This window comes from Sciurus carolinensis, chromosome 8, assembly GCF_902686445.1.
Source record: "Sciurus carolinensis chromosome 8, mSciCar1.2, whole genome shotgun sequence".
Lineage (NCBI taxonomy): Eukaryota > Metazoa > Chordata > Mammalia > Rodentia > Sciuridae > Sciurus > Sciurus carolinensis.
The window spans coordinates 91551797-91569341 of NC_062220.1; the positions used below are offsets into that span (position 1 = coordinate 91551797).

The window sequence follows — 17545 nt, forward strand, 5'->3', positions numbered from 1 at the left end:
CACAATATCTGGCACAATGCAGATATTCTAGAGGTTTTGGTCAAGTTTATATGTATTTATTCATTGAACTAAAAAAAGTTTTAAAAATGTCCCTTATCTTTATTTTGACTTTGTCTTTCTTGCAGTATAAAACAGAGGGAAAATTACTAATTTATTTTCACTCTGTATTGATGTTTACTTTACTCCAGATAAGTAAAACTTCATAATTAAAATCCTATTTCAGTCAGGTATAGTGGCACATGCCTGTAATCCCAGCAACTCAGGAGGCTGAAGTAAGAGGACTGCAGGTTCAAAGCCAAATTCAGCAACCTATCGAGACCCTGTATCAAAATAAAATACAAACCAGGTAGGGGGGATCCTACTTCAAAGAGCGGCTCAATTGAAGGAGGGAAACTGACTTTTTCTTAAATTTTAGAGTTAGACAGTAGGTATGTTCTTTATCATTAAAAGGTTTTATAACAAAGCCAGTTGCAGTGGCTCCTGCTGTAATCCTAGCACCTATTTAGGAATATTCTAATTCAAGGTCAGCCTCAACAACTTTCCCAGACTCTACCTCAAAATTAAAATAAAAGGGGCTGGAGATGTGGCACAGTGTTTAAGTGACCCTGGGTTTAATCACTGGCACCAACAAAAAAAAAAAAAGGAAAAAAATCTGGGGATATAGCTCAATGATAAAGCACCCCTGGGTGAAAGAGAAAGAGGGAGGGAGGGTGGATTGGATGGTTGGGGGTATAGCCAGTTGGCAGGGTGCCTCTGGGTTCAATCCCCAATAACACCAAAAAATAATAATTCTAACAGTCTCTTCAAATAGTGTAAACAAGGAGTGATCAGAAATTTGAAAATGACCAGTTGTTAACAATTCAGGGATACTACACATATTTCAACTGAAAAGCTTTCATTCTTCCCAATCATCACTGTTAATCTGACCAAAATTCATCCTTATTCAAAGATGATTTCACATGAAATGATACTGCCATCCTCTTGCAAAAATCTCAGGTTCTGTATCTTTTATAAAAGTATTAAGACTAAGGCATAAATGTCAGTCTTCTGGCACTAACCAAAGAAAGACACTGAAAATGAGGACAGTGTATTTTTAACCAATAGGCTTGTAAGCCTATACCTGGTGTATACAAATTCTGGTTTGCTTTGCCAACAGTCATCTGTTGCAGATACTTCAACAGAAGAGCTGCTGGAAAAAACACATCAAGTGTAGAAGACGTATTCAAAAATAGAAAACACTACCACACTACCCTTGAACTTCATCTCTCTTCAAAGGAAGTTTTAAAGTTCTTAAATCTGGAATCTTTAAATGTGCACTGGAAAAAAAAATGTGAAAACTGAAAAAAAAATTCACTTTGTGTTCTTTAATTATGAGGCTAAGGTCTCTACCACAGCAGTATTCATGACAAGAGATGTGTAGAACAAGGCTAAAGACTAAAGAGGTAAGAATTTCACTTAAATAGCACTAACTGGATAAGTAAAAATTTTAGTTATGGTATGTTGTTCTAATAGTTTACAAATCAATTAATGAAAATTGGGATGTCTACATGAAAAAAGGTATTTGCTTTAAAACAAGTCTTAAAGTATCTGAATGCAAATTAAGTATTTTTAAAGGCCGGCTTACTACTCTTTTTCAACCCAGGAGCACTCTTCAAGTGAGTTACATCCCCAGCCCTTTTTATTCTTTCACTTTGAGTCTGGGTCTCAGGCTGGGCTCAAACTTGCGATTCTCCTGCCTCAGCCTCCAGAGTCACTGGGTTTACAGGCAAGAACCACCATTCAGGGCAAGCTTGGTTTTTTTGTTTTTTGTTTTGTTTTTTTTTAAGATATCACTTTCTTAGAGGGGTTAGCACATGGAAAAGCAAGCTATAAATTTGAGGGGTTTTTGTGGCATTTCAATAATCCTCCCTGAGAATTTTAATTCAGCAATGAAAAAAAATATACAAACTGGAAAGTGAAACTTACTCGATAAAGATAAAACAAAAATGAAACTGAAGAGAAGGGAGGGTACAGGAGGAAAAAGAAAAAATAAATTTCAAAGGTTATTTATTTAAAATTAGGGATTCATACAAATTATCTTGGTAAAACAGATCAGTCAGAATTCTATAGATACTTGTAAAAATAGACAATATCAGAGCTCAGAATGCATTCCTTTATCCTTCCTGCTGTCACTAATTCTAATATCCAATGGCATTTTTGAAGATGAATAAACCAGGACAGGTGGAAATTAAGTAACTTATACTAATGACCCTTGAGGCACACTTGAGTTCTTTTGCCCTTGACTTTGCCCTAGATCAATAGCACAGGTGACAAGTTCTATCCACAGATGCAGGGCTTGGGTAATAAAAACCAAGCAAAGGGCTGGGAGTATAGTTCAGTTGGTAAAGCACTCACTTAGAATGTGCCAGACCCTGGGTTCAATCCCCAGCACCAACACCAAAAAAAAAAAAAAAAAAGCAAACTATGAAATGGTCTGCTTCATGATTTAATTTTCTGATTTAAAGGGCAAAAAAAAAAAAAAAAAAAAAGCTTTGTAAACACATGGGGAATTAAGTTATTTAAATCTAATTTAGCCATACTGTGCAAGACTTTTTACTGTAATATACATATTTGAACCTTGAGAACATTGCTTACCTTTTTTTTCTTTTTGGACAGTGCTGGGGATGCCCAGGGCCTCCCATATATTAGGGAGTGCTATACCACTGAGCTGCATTCCCAGCCCCTACATGTTTGAATCTTAATTTTCAATATACAAGTTGTTATGTTAATAATACAGCTTTTATCAACTTATAAAATATACCAGGGTAATCTCAGTCTATAATACCCGGAGTAAGTTCAGAAGCACCCAATAAAAACTAACTATTCCCAGCCAAAATAAACTATTCCTAATCCTAGTGACACAAAGCATGTAGCTATCACCAAAACCAAATCACACACAGCAACTGAATGAAAAATAAAATTGAATCTTAGAGTTTTTCCTCCAACTTTGAAAGACTCCCGAGTGTACTTTGCTTTCTCCTAACATGGAACTGTCAAACAAGAAACTCTCAGAATGTCTAAATTGTAATTTCCGAGCCCAAGACACTTGAAAGTTTTATATATTCAGATCTTTGCAAACTAAGTTTTGTACTACATTGGATTGTTCTACTTTTATTTCCTAATTTGAATTTTTAAATGCCCAAATTTTCAACAAGAATCAGAAAAGCATCATACAAAATTAAACACACGAAACTCATGTTTACATGAAATGTACACACTTACCCTGAAGGTAACCGGACGAACTACACAATCGAAAGAAAATTCTTCCTGCCTGAGAAGGACTAATATAGAACAAGGTGCAACTGAGGGCGGTTCCAAAAGCCTTAACCCAGCCCTATGCAAAAAGTCTTGTGACGCACTTCTGCACAGTGCTTTATTATGCTCTGGGTGACAGCCTTCCTGGCTCTGAGCTAAGTCACCAGACTACACAGAACAAGCAATCGAAAAAAAAAAAAAAAAAAAAAAAAAAAAACCTGGATGGTTAATTAAGAGAAGGTAAATCTGCACTATTAACAGTAATAGCTAGTGCTGCAGTGCAAGAAGGAACCTCTACATTAACACATGCATTCCCTTCCTTGGGGTGTTTTGGTTTGTCAGGGTGCTTAGGATAAGTGCACTTTTCAGCATGAATACTACATTTCAATGCAAAGTAAAGAAAAAAAAAAAAGGTTAGATTTAGTTGCTGGGCTGGGGAAAGGAGGATAGGATGCTATTGCTCAATGGGTACACAGTTTCATTTTTGGAAGATGAAGAGAATTCTGAAGGTGGATGGATGATGGAGATGTTTGCCCAACAATGTAAATGTACTTAATGCCACCCAGCTGTACACTTAAAAATTGCTAAAATGTTCAGGTTGGGGCCACATAGCCTGTAATACCAGCAGGAGGTTGAGGCAAGAGGATCACAAATTTGAAGTCAGTCTGGGCAACCAAGTGGAACCCTGTCTCTGAAATTTAAAAAAGGGCTGGGGATATGTAGCTCAGTGGTAGAGTGCTGGCCTAGCCTGTGTGGGTCTCTGGGTTCAATCCCCAGTACCAGAAGGTTATTTAAAAAAAAAAGCAACAACTTAAAGTGGTATATTTTACTTATAACTCAAAATAAAGGATTACCTCATTTAAGACTTGTGAATAAAAACATGATGTATGGAGGTATGATCAACCAAATATGAGTAGTCTTTACTACAGGGCAGTAGATTTAAAGTGATTTTTGGTTTTCTACATACTTTTTCATATTTTAAAATAAAGTTTAATATGACCATGCCATAAAATTTGAACACTAAGCTTTATTTTTAAAAAACTGGGAAAACTGGGCCTGGCAGCCTGCAGTCCCAGCTGCTTGGGAGTCTTGGGCAGTGGTGCCCAGCTGGTAATCCGAGCTGCTCCGGAGACTGAGCTTAATACTCCCTAGTTTAAACCTCCCTAGTACGTGGGACTACAGGCAACCAGGTCTAGCTCTTCCGGTTCAAGATCAGCTTAGGTAACAAGGAAGACTCTGTCTCAAAAAAAAGAAAAAGAAAAAAAACTGGAAAAATGTTCCTTTTCTGTTAGAAAAAAAGCAGTGGGAAAAAAAATAGTGGACCATTTCCTTAGAATAGATTCACAGAAGAATAAATATAAGAAGTTGAGGTTTTCTGTAAAACAACAACAACAAAAAACAACAACAACAAAAAAAAAACACAGCAGTTGGAACTATTGTGATGAAGATATTTTTATTTTTTTGAGGAGAACCAGTCTTGCTTTTAAACTGAGTATTGGGTTGGGAATAAGCTAAATATCATGTCAGGACCTGAGAGATAAGTTAGAATGTGGGCTCAGGGAAGCTTTATCATTAGGAACATAACTAACCTACAAATACGTAATTTTTTTTTTTTATCAGCACTCTCTCTCTACTGCGTAGGCAGTATTTCAGTTTTTTCAGTAAACTGAATTAGCATTCTGTATTAAACACAACACAAAAAATTTTTAATTGCTTTTCTGCTACCCCTCCCGCCTTTCCCTTTTCTTTCAGAGATCAAGTCTTGCTTATATTTTCCAGGCTGGTTTGCAACTTCTGAACTCAAACCATCCCCGTGCCTCAGCCTCCCAAGTAGCTGAGATTACAGGTGTGCACCACCCAGCTTGATATACCAATCTCGTGTCAAGTAATTTATCCTAAGGAATAAGGCAATTCACAAAGATTCTGTTGCAAGGATGTTTTTTTGCAGATTCGTTTAATAACACAGGGACACTGCAAACCTAAATGCCAATACATATATGATCAATAATACAGGAGAAGCCAGTGGCCTGGGGCACACCTGTAATCCCAGCTACTCAACAGGCGAGACACAAGGACTGAAAGTTTGAGGTCAACCTGGGTAACTTAGTGAAACGCTTAACAAAATTTTAAAAGGTGGTGGTGGGAGGGAGCCATAACAATACAGGAGAGATGGATAAGTTGCAATACACACATGAAATTAAAAAAAATTAAGCAGCTCTAAAATGTATTATGATAAATAACCAAATGTATTAATATTCCTCATTCCACATTAATACTTAACGGGTATGGTGGTGCCCACCTGTAGTCCCCAGTGATTCAGGGGGCAGAGGCAAGAGGATTGCAAAATCAGTGCCAGCCTCAGCAACTTAATGAGGCCCTAAGCAACTCAGCAAAACCCTGTTTCAAAATAAAATATAAAAAGGACACATAATGGGGGGTGGAAGGGGGGCAAGAATGGAGGAAGGATCGACTGTATAGAGGGAAAGAGGGGTGAGAGGGGTGGGAGGAAAAAATATCAGAATGAATCAAACACCATTACCCTATGTAAATGTATGATTACACAAATGGTATGCCGTTACTCCATGTACAAACAGAAACAACATGTATCCCATTTGTTTACAATAAAAATGAATTAAAAAAAAAAAGAAAATATGAAACTCCTTCCACACTTCCCACATCATTGGGATTACAGAAGTGGGCCACTACACCCAGCTTACCATAAATATTTAACTATATTCATGTTATATATGCAATCTTTTCCTAAATAAAAGTGAATGTTTGTTAAAAAAAAAAAAATATATATATATATATATATATATATATATATATATATTTATATATAAAAAGGGATGGGGATGTGGGTCAGTAGTAAACCACCCCTGGGTTCAATCCCCAATACCAAAAACACAAAACAAACCTAGAAGGAATGTGCTATTATTATCCTCACTTTACAGGTGAATAAATTACCAGACTTACAGCTGGTAACTGGCAGAAATAGATTCAAACTCAGGCCTCTTTGACTATGGAATCCATTCCTACAGATTACTAGATGGTACTGGTTCATGAGATCCCACATAGAAATGTACATGATCTACTACTGAGATACACACATTGAGACATACATGGTTTACTATTTTAAGGGGCCAAAAAGTTTAGCGCCTAAAGCAAGAGTCCTATTTTGGGAGGAAAAAAATCTTTGTATAAGAATGTTTACAGAACGATGAATATATGATCATATCAGTGAGTGATTAAGGTGCCACTTTTATTTCTTGGTACTAGGGGATGAATCCAGAGGCACCTTACCACTGAGGTACACTGCCATTCCTTTTTATTTTATGGAACAAGTTCTCAGTAAATACTGAAGCTGGTCTTGAACTTGGGATCCTCCTACTTAAACCTCCTAAGTAGCTGGGATTACATATGTGCCATCATGTTGGCTCCCCTTTTTTTAAAAAACATATAAGCAATAGGAAATCTGAAGAAGTCAAGTCACTTATTACTTATGTAACATATATACAAGAGCTGGAACACTTTTTGTTGTTATTTCATCATATCTTTGCTACCTCTAGGCAATAATATACATATAACATTTACATGAGAAAATATGAGATGTCCACAAATAAGAATGTTTTGAAAATGTACCACAAGAAAAAAACAAGGACACAAAAGCACTGAATAAAAGAAAATGAATTTTGCTTCAAATAACTTTTTTTATTATTTTGGGACTAGATAGAAAGAAGCCAGAAGTCATAAAAAAACAGATTCTTTAGCAGCAGGATGGACTTTGATCTCTGTTCATAATGAATGGGCCCTGTTGCCTTGGAGTTTCTTTACTCACTGTCAGACAAACAGAAACCATTCATATTACTCCTAATGGCAAGCTCCAGATTTGAAATTAATATACAAAAGAGCACAGAACTTCTCATACAGAACTCAAATCTCTGGAAGATTATTTTTCTCCCATTATAAAACTGAAATTGGAAATCTTTTTCTTTTATTAACAAGTGTGGATGTCTTTGTCGATGGAGAAAAATATACATTCATACTTCTGACTAACTAGTCAGAGCTTTTTAGATACTTTTAATTATTCAGTGAACCTAAATTAAAACTACGACTTCATATTTTGCTATCAATAAATTTCTCAGGTTGGATGTGGTAGTGCCTGCCTATAATCCCAGTGACCTGGAAGGCTGAGCTAGGATTCCAAGTTCCAGGCCAGCCTCAGGAACTTAGCAAGACCCTAAGCAACTTAGTAAGACCTGTCTCAAAGTCAGAAATACAAAGGACTGGGGATGTAATTCAGTGGTAAGCACCCCTAGGTTCTATCCTCAGTACCAAAAAAAACCCCCAAAGTTTCTCAGAAGCCAGACACAGTGGTACACATATAAATCGGCAAACTCAGGCTAAGGCAAGAAGATCCATCACAAGTTGGAAGTCAGATTCAGTTATTTAATTTAGTGAAACACTGTTGCAAAATAAAAATTAAAACTGCTGGGGAGGCTGGGGTTGTGGCTCAGTGGTAGCATGCTTGCCGAGGTCCTGGGTTCAATCCTCAGCACCACATAAAAATAAAACAAAGGTTTTGTGTCCACTTACAAGTAAAAAATTTTAAAAAACACTGCTGGGGATTTAACTCAGTGGTCAAATGCCCCGGGTTCAATTCTGAGTACTGTTAAAAAAACAAAAAGGTCAGTTTTGTACATAAACTTTGACTCCCAAAAAATCCATTTAAACAATCATGGACACACACACAGTAGCTACACACATATTCACTGATCCATATCCATTGTCACCATAATGAAAAATGGGGAAAAAAATCTAAAATGTTCAACAAGGAAGAAATGGCTAAATTATAAGTATAAATTTGTGATCAGGGAATAAATTAGAGAGAAATTAACAATGCCACAGTATGGTGTCATTTGGAGAAAAACTATACTTAATTTTCACATACATAGAAAATAACAAAATAGGGGGCCGAGGATATAACTTAGAGGAAGAGGGCTTGTCCAGCATGTACCAGGCGCTGGGTTAAATCAATAGCACAGCAAAAATAAATGAATGAATGAATGAACAAACGAATGAACAAATAGGATGAAATGAGGTTGGGGATGTAGCTATGTTGACAGGGTGCTTGCCTAGCATGCACGAGATGCATGAGGCCCTGGATTCAATATCTAGTACCTTCTCCCCACATCTCCCACAAAAAAGAAGAAAAGAAAAGAAAGGAAGTACATGAAGTACAATATTAACTTTTAAGGCTGTGAAAATTATAAATTACTTTTGTTTATCTACATACATTAATCTAGGACTGGGAATATAGCTCAGCTGACCCTGTGTTCAATCCCCAGCGCTTAAAAGAAAGAAAGAAAGAAATGTAGATACATTAATCTATTTCTTCAAACCTTTTTTGTTAATGTTGTTTTTTGTGTGCTCAACATTGCATGACATAAAAAAAGACTCATGGGAAAATAGGTATTGAAGATGGACAAATTCCTTACAAAAGATGCATCATAATTCAAGGACTTGTGAGACCTTAATTATTAAAACTTCCCAGAGAGCATGGTGGCACAAGCCTGTAATCCCAGCTACTCAAAGGCTAACGCAACAGGATTACAAGTTTGAGACCAGCTGCAGTGATTTAGTGAGAACTTGTCTCAAAATAAAACACAAAACAGCTTGAATAGAGTCCTGAGTTCAATCCTCAGTATCCCCCTGCCATCCAAAAAAAAAAAAAAGACTTCCCTAAAGCAAATCACATGACTGCAAAACCTTGAAAGTGGACTTTTTTTGAAATCTACAATGAGTCACATGAACTGAGCATGTTTTTTATTAGGGAGGGTTCCAAAGTGAATCAAATGTATGTGGAAGCTTTATGCTTTATAATAACCTATATTTCTAAAACAATTTTAGTAAAGTTAAGTGTCAATAGCTTAAAATGAAATAATTACGTATGTCAAGATGTCAAGAAGAGGGTCTTTTCTAAGACTTCATCTCACTCCAGTCAGAATGGCAATTATCAAGAATACAAGCAATTTTAAGTGTTGTCAAGGATGTGGGGGAAAAAGGTACACTTATATATTGTTGGTGGGACTTAAAATCAGCATACTATAGTGACACAACCACATCAATGTTTACAGCAGCTCAATTCACAATAGCTCACCTACGAAACCAACCTAGATGCCCTTCACCAGATAAATGGATAAAGAAAATGTGGTACATATACACAATGGAATATTACTTGGTCTTAAAGAAGAATGAAATTATGGCATTTGCAGGTAAATGGATGGAACTAAAGAATATCATGCTAAGTGAAATACGTTAATTCCCAAAAACCAAAGGCAGAATGTTTTCTCTGATAATCAGATGCTGATCTATAGTGGAGAGTGAGTAGGGAAGAATGAAGGAACTCTGGATTATGCAGAGCGGAGTGAGGGGAGGGGTGGGGCAATGTGGATGGGAAGGATGGTAGAATGAGACAGACTTTATTACCCTACATACATGTAGGATTACACTACTGGTGTAACTCAGCACCATGTACAGCCAGAGGAATGAGAAGATGCTCCATTGGTATACAATGTGTCAAAATGCATTCTATTGTCATGTATAACCAATTAGAACACATTTAAAAATTGCTATTTAAAAAAAAAAAAGGGGGGGTCTTTTTATCCACCTCCAGTACCTATGGCTGGAATGCAAGGACCAAGCCCTGCTTCCTAGGATATTAGATGCTCAAATTAAACACCATTGCTCCCCATCTGTGTACAATGAATCAAAATGCAGTCTGTAAAAATTTTTAAAAATTTAATAATAAAAAAATACCATTGCTCAAAATTTGGTATCATGCCACTTGTCTCTATCTTTTCAAACTTTGAGATGCAAAATATAATGAAACACACTTTTACCTCTAAATCTGAGGGCTCAAATGAAGTACTGCTTACATAGTTTTATAAATGCATTGTTTAATCTATTAAAGATGTCATATCTAAAAGAAAGTTGGACAAAATCAGCCATACTAACAGAAAGGAGAGCATAAGAGAAATAACATTTACCAAATAACTACTATATGTGGTAAACATTTTTGCTACATTAGGTATATCATCTCTTTTTTAATCTGAACCTGGGAAGACACAAAATACTAAATAGCTGGAATTATTTAAAACACCAGGTGAAATAAAATATAAACACTAAGAATATATTCTTAATATAAAACCCTGAAGAGACAAGGAGACAAAAGAGTATTTGGGCAACTCATCTCCATTCTAGGTAACTAGAAACTGGGCCTTAGAAAAGTTAAGTATCTTGGCTAAGGATAAACCATTAAAAAGCAGCAGAGCTGAGATTTAAAACAAAGGATTTGTCAACTACTAAGTTCTCACCCGCAATCTCATATCTTACACGGTTGTCTAGTAATGAAACCACAGATAATACAGCTTTTTCAAGAGAAAACTTAGAAGTCAGGCACGGAGGCCCATACATATAATCCTAGGTACTTTGGGCAGGAGGAGTACAAATTTGAGACCAGTCTCACCAATTTAGTGAGAACCTGTCTTAAAATAAAAAATAAAAAGGGCTACAGACATAGCTCAGTGGTAGAGAATTGTCTAGCATGTGTTAGGACCCAAGTGTTCAATCCCAGTACAAAACAAAAACAGAAAAACAGACATTCTGATGCAATGATGCAACTGTGTCTGTGTTCCACTAACATGAATCTGTACTGAGATGTTGTTTGTATTTTTTCATCTTTGAGACTCAGGCCCTAAAATCAGAATTAAATAAACACACACACACACACACACACACACACACACACACACACACAGAATTACAAAACAGTCATGGAATGCTAGACATATTTCCCTACCTTACCAAAATTTGGAACACAAAGGTGCACACATATAGCACATACAGTAGTCCCTTAGTATCCTCCAGGGATTGGTTCCAGAATTCCCAAATCTGAGGTGCTCAAGTTCCTTATATAAAATGACACGGTATTTGCATATGAAATATAAACATCCTCCTGGATACTTGAAATCCTCTCTAGATTACTAATAATACCTCATAGAATATAAACGCTATATCAGCAATTATTAAACTGTATTGTTTGGGGTATAATGACAAGAAAAAAGTCTTCATACATTCAATAAACATGATTATCTCTTCACTTTTCTGTTGAGGATTTGAGGATATGGCATCCTCCAAAATAGCACATGTGCAAGCAAACACACACACACACACACACACACACACACACACAGTTATGCACAAAATAGAATAAAACAGCTATACAATATGCAGTGCAGAAAGATAAAAAAATTTTAAAGATCAGGGCTGGGATGTAGTTCCATGGTACAGCACTTGCCTAGCATGTGCAAGGCCCTGGATTTGATCCCCAGAACTGAAGAGGAAAAGGAAGGAAAAAAAAATGTAAAGACCAGTCATACATTGACAACTACTAAAGTTACCCAGAAGGAATAACTTTACCCAAAAGCTTCAAAGAGAGCCAAGATTAGACTAAATGCTGACTCTGCTACTCACTAGCTAGTTCCTAAGTAAATAAAGAGAAAATTATAACAATAACTACTAGGTAGACTATGTTTTAAGGATTAAAAAAAGTAAATATGCAGGGTAAACTTGGTCACAGTAGACACCCTCAAATTAACCCAAAGATGTATCAGTTTCTACTTGCTTTCTAGTTCTAGTTCTTAAGCCAACTAACATCAGTGAGTTTCTGTTTTGCAACATTTCAATATACTATAATGCTTTGATTCTCAACTTGATCCCACCTCCCTTCATCAGAATAGATCCAATAACTCATACCCTTGGAATCTTAGGGTGGTGAGACCCTATCACAAAATATTAAAAAGGAACCAGGCACAGAGGTGCACAACTATAATCCTAGTGATTTGAGAGGTTGATGTAGAAGGATCACAAATTTAAGCCCAGTCCAAGTAATTTAGTAAACTCTGTTCTCAACCCAAAGGCTGGGGATGTAGCCCAGTGGTGGACCACCCAGTACAACAGAAAACAAAACAAACAAACAAACACTCTTTCAATTCTCTGGGCATAAGAACAGAAAGATCTGACCAAACACTAAAAAGTTTAATAAAAAATGATTTTTCATTAATACCAGCACAATTTTTATTTATATATTTATTCATTTTAGTGCTGGGGATTGAACCCAGAGGGTCTTTACCACTGGGCTTTTATATTTTTTATTTTGAGACAGGGTCTCACCAAGTTGCTTAGGGCCTCGCTTAGTTACTGAGGCTGACCTCAATCTTTCAATCTTCCTACCTCAGCCTCCTGAGTTGTGAGGATTACAGGTGTGCACCACAATGCCCAGCAAAATTCACTCTTCTTCTTCTTCTTCTTTTTTTTTTTTTTTTTTGGTACTAGGGATTGAATCCAGCAGCACTTCACCACAGAGCTACACCCCCAGCCCTTTTTGGAAACCGGGTCTCACTAAGTTGCTGAGGCTGGCTTTGACTTGTGATACTACTGCCTCGGTCCCCACCAGTTGCTGGGATTATGGGCATGTGCTACTGCCACAATTTTTTTTTTTTCACTGCAAACTCCAAACATTTATTACCCATTTCTGTATCTATAAATCACTTTTCACACATAGTTTGACTAGTCATTGTTCTAATGACAAGAATGGTGCTGGCCATGCATCAACAGCTAATTTATATAATGAGGCTAAACTTGAGCCTTGAGTTCTGCAGAGTTGGGAGAGTTAATCTGTTCTCTTCTTCTTCTTCTTTTTTTTCTCTTTAAATGAAAGGGGGCATGACATCCTGGCCATACCAGTATCTGGCCTCTAACTGCCACAATTTTTTAAAAGAAAACCTCATGTAGTGATCACACTCTACTGTTTTGAAAAAAACTGGCACGAAATCTGCAATGGTAATGCAATGGAAATATGGGATAGACAAACTGATCTTGGTTCATGGGTAATTATAATTTGTTTTCTTTATTCTTTGGTACCAAAAACTGAACTCAGGGGCACTCAACCACTGAGTCACACCCACAGGCCTAGTTTGTATTTTATTTAGAGACAGGGTCTCACTGAATTGCTTAGCACCTCACTGTTGCTGAGGCTGGCTTTGAACTTGTGATCTTCTTGCCTCGGCCTCCAGAGCAGCTGGAATTACAGGCATGCACCACCACACCCAGTTGTTTTCTTTTGTCTTTTTTGAGACTTACACTATGTTGATCAGGCTGGTCTTAAACTCCTGGGATCAAGAGATCCATCCTTCTGCCTCAGCAACCTTCGTGGCTGGGACCACAGACATTCAATATAGCACCTGGCAGATCATGGTGTTTTGTTTTATAAGTGGTACTAGCAATTGACCCCAGGGCCTCTCTCATGCTAGGCAAGTATTCTAAATTATTTTAAAATAGGCTCTCACTAAATTGTCCATGCTGCCCTCAAACTTTCCATCCTCCTGATTCACTCTTCTCAGTCACTGGGATTACAAACTTGTGCCACTGCCTCCAGTTATATTATGGTATTCTTCATGCTGTCTCCAACCTGTATGCCAAATGGCAGAACATGTGAAGTACGGTAAATCAGAGAACTGTGATGTAAACAGGCTGTGGAGGAGATAAAATGAAGACAGGAAGGATCTTGCAGGCTACACTATCTTCTCCCACCTACTAACAAGAAGGAACTTGCTAAACAAATTAAGCAAACCCCCAATCAACTATTAAACAATTTTGAAATGTACAAGCAACTTAAGAATAAGGAAGAAAGGGATATGACTTAGCAGTAGAATGCTTGCCCAGCACCATACAAGGTCCTGGGTTTGATCCCAAACGCCTCCAAAAAATAAAAAATAAAAACAAAAACAATAAGAGCTGGGCACCATGGTGCACATCTGTCGTTTCAGCAGCTCAGGAGGCTGAGGCAGAAGGATCACAAGTTCAAAGCTAGCCTCAGCAACAGAGGTGCTAAGGAACTCAGGCCCTGTCTCTAACTAAAATACAAAATAGGGCTGGGGATGTGGCTCAGTGGTCAAATGTCCCTAAGATCAATTTCAATCCCCAGTTACACCCCCCCCCCAAAAAAAAGAGAGAGAGAGAGAGAAACACACACAGAGACAGAGAATATATATGAATGAGAACGATAAACAACACACTGGACACACTGCAAAGTCATGTGGGGTGGCCCACGCCTGTAATCCCAGCTCCTCAGGAGGCCAAGGCAAGAGAATCACAAGTTTGAGGCCAGCTTCAGCAGTTTAGCAAGACCCTGTCTCGAAATTAAAAACAAAATAAAATAAAACAGCTATGGATGTACCTCAGTGGTAGAGCACTCCTGGGTTCAATCCCCAATACAAAAAGGAAAAGAAAACCTATGGGAAAAAATGAGAAAATGGCATTTAAGTCTGCCATGGCTGAGGGTTGTCATACTTGGTTTAAATTTTAAATTTTAGATTATTTAAGCAAACTCAGAGTTAATGAAAGAATAATAACACAAGAAAGATAATTTTGAAAAGCAGAACTGTCATGGAGAGAGAAGCCTGCCACCTGCTGACAGAAAAACAGCATTGTATAGATTTCCCTGGTGGCTGTTTTTAAGGGTAGAAAAAATCTGCCAAGTAACATAGTTTAAGTAAATGGTTAGACTTAAGATACAAATTATATTAGGGCTGGGGCTGGGGCTCAGTGGTAGAGCGCTTGCCTAGCACTTGTGAAGCACTGGGTTCCATCCTCAGCACCACATATAAATAAATGAATGAATGAATAAAAGATGAGATTAAAAACTTTTTAAAAAGATACAAATTATAATCTTTTATTTAAAAGAGAGTAAAGATTCCACAGCACAGTGGCACATGCCTGTAATCCCAGTTTTTCTGGAGGATCACAAGTTTGAGGCCAGCCAGGGCAGTTTAGTGAGATTCTGTCTCAAAAATTTTCAAATGTGCCAGGCATAGTGGCATACACAGTGACTCAGGAGCTGCTCCAGGAGGATTCCGAGTTCAAAGCCAGTCTCCATGACTTAATGAGGCCTTTGGCAACTTCGGGAGACCCTGTTTCAAAGCAAAAAATAAAAAGGGCTGGGGATGTGACTCAGTGGTAAAGCACCCTGGGTTCAATCTCTGGTACCACAAAAACAAAAACAAAAATATGGAGAACATTCAAACTACTATGAAAATTAAGGATAACTCAAAACACTGCAAAAATTATAAAGTCTTATAGATCTCATTTCTATAATCGGTCTCTTTTCTGTCTTCCTCTTTCTACTGCTTCCATAGCTTTTAAGACTTTAGTTTCTTTGACCTAAGCTTATTTTAATTTCTCCTCCACATCTAGATTCTGGTAATGCTAATTTAGTGTACACTCAACACCCTAAAAGGCATTCCAGATGATATCACTTATTTTAAGAAATCACACCCAAGGACTCTTCAGAGAATTTACCACAGATATTCTCATAACAAAGATACTGTACAATGTGATTCCAATACTTTTTTTTAAATCTTACTTTTAAAAAATTATGAAAGTATTATATAGCAGAGCCAGGTGCAGTGGTGCATGCCTATACTCCCAGCAGCTCAGGAGGCTGAGGCTGGAGGATCCCAAGTTCAAAGCCAGCCTCAGTCAACAGAGAGGGGCTAAGCAACTCAGTGAGACCCTATCTCTAAATAAAATACAAAATAGGGCTGGGAATGTGGCTAAATGACCAAGTGCCCTGAGTTCAATCCCTGATACCCAAGCCCTCAAAAAAAAAAAGTAATATAGCTGGGTACAGTGGTGCATGCCTGTAATCCCAGTGGCTCAGGAGGCTAAGGCAGAAAGATCTCAAGTTCAAGGTCAGCTCAGAAACTCAGAGACCCTGTCTCAAAAAATAAAAACAGCTGGGGATGTGGCTCAATGGTAAAGTGCCCCTGGTTTCAATTCCCAGTAACTCCCATGAAAGTAACACATGCTCAGGATATTTTAAACAGTATGAACTGTTAATGGATGAATAGGTTGAAATCTGCCCAGCATCATTCTCCTAAATCCACTATCACCATTAACATCTCTACACAGTTTCTAAAGTATTCTTCCAAAATTTTCCAACAGCATACAAACACGTACGTTTATTTTAGAAGTTCGACGGCTCTGCAACTTGGTCCCCACTATATCTTGAACTTCTAAAAATGTTAACTTATACAGATTTATTTTGTTTTTAACAGTTACACACATTTCAGTATGTAAACCTATCATGTTTTACTTTCTCAATATACACTGTTTTCAATAGAGTTAATGAAAGTGCCCATTTTTCTACATCCTTATCACCAGGCTTTCTCTTTTATGCTGTAATTGTCTGGTGGCCCTAATTCTGGGTATTTATGAGCACAAAATAACCATAAAGTTTTATGACATGTAAAATTTGCACTTTGCAGGAGGTAAGAATATGAGTTGTATGAACTGCTTATTTCAGTGGTTATCGAACTTTAGCATACATTGGAATCAACTAAGGGGGCTTGCTCAGACAGTTTCCTTGGCCCACCTGCAGTTTCCTTCAGTTTGGGATGGGGACAGATAGTTTTTGCTCCCACTTGATGCTAGTTGGACAGTCATCGTCATGAAACACTGGCATGTGGGACACTATATTTCAAAGTAAAGTTCTATTATTCAACCACTGAGCTACATCCCTACCCCTTTTTAAGTTTTATTTGGGGGTAGGGTCTCACTAGGTTGCAGGGGCTGATCTTGCACTTGCCATTCTCCTGCCTCAGCCTGAGTAGCCGAGATTACAGACAGGCACCACCATGTCCACTCAAAAATTACTCTACTGAGGAAAATGTTTATTCCTCATCCATTAATCAATGGCTACAGTTGTTAATCCAAGATAAGAAAGTAGAAAGATTTAAGGATGTGATGGCTTTTGCCCCTGTTTTTGGATAAACTTAAAATGGTAGTAACCAGTTCCAAGGAGTTGTCATCCATGATACAAAAGAATTCACAAGAAAAGAAATTTTTTTAAAAAAGCATAGAACTACAATTGTTTTAGGCAGTAGCTATTTCTAGCTAATGTAAAAACAGCTCACTGGGTAAGAGATCAAATTTTTCAGTAAAATAGAAAATGTGGTTAACTTGTGGCACGAGGATAACACACAGGAAACGTGACAAATGTGATTTGAAAGAACAAAGTCATATGGCCTATTACAAATACTTCCATATTTGGAATATTTGTCTCAATGTTTATAAACACTGAAAATCTGGGGATTCAAGATCTTGAATACAAACTGTCAATGTTAAAAGT

At 37.3% G+C, this 17545-nt stretch overlaps 1 protein-coding gene across 3 annotated transcripts in view; it reads right to left on the reverse strand.

Annotated features, from left to right (window-relative positions):
* Nt5c3a (5'-nucleotidase, cytosolic IIIA) overlaps positions 1 to 17545 on the reverse strand; it is a 52245-nt gene that overhangs the window by 24450 nt on the left and 10250 nt on the right. Inside the window, exon 1 of one of the 3 annotated variants that reach the window (XM_047559926.1) lies at positions 3262 to 3353. The exons of the other annotated variants lie outside the window; for them this stretch is intronic. The gene's annotated coding sequence lies outside the window, so the exon portion shown is untranslated. Of the gene's footprint in view, positions 1 to 3261; positions 3354 to 17545 lie in introns of those variants that run through there. 3 annotated transcript variants of the gene reach the window in all.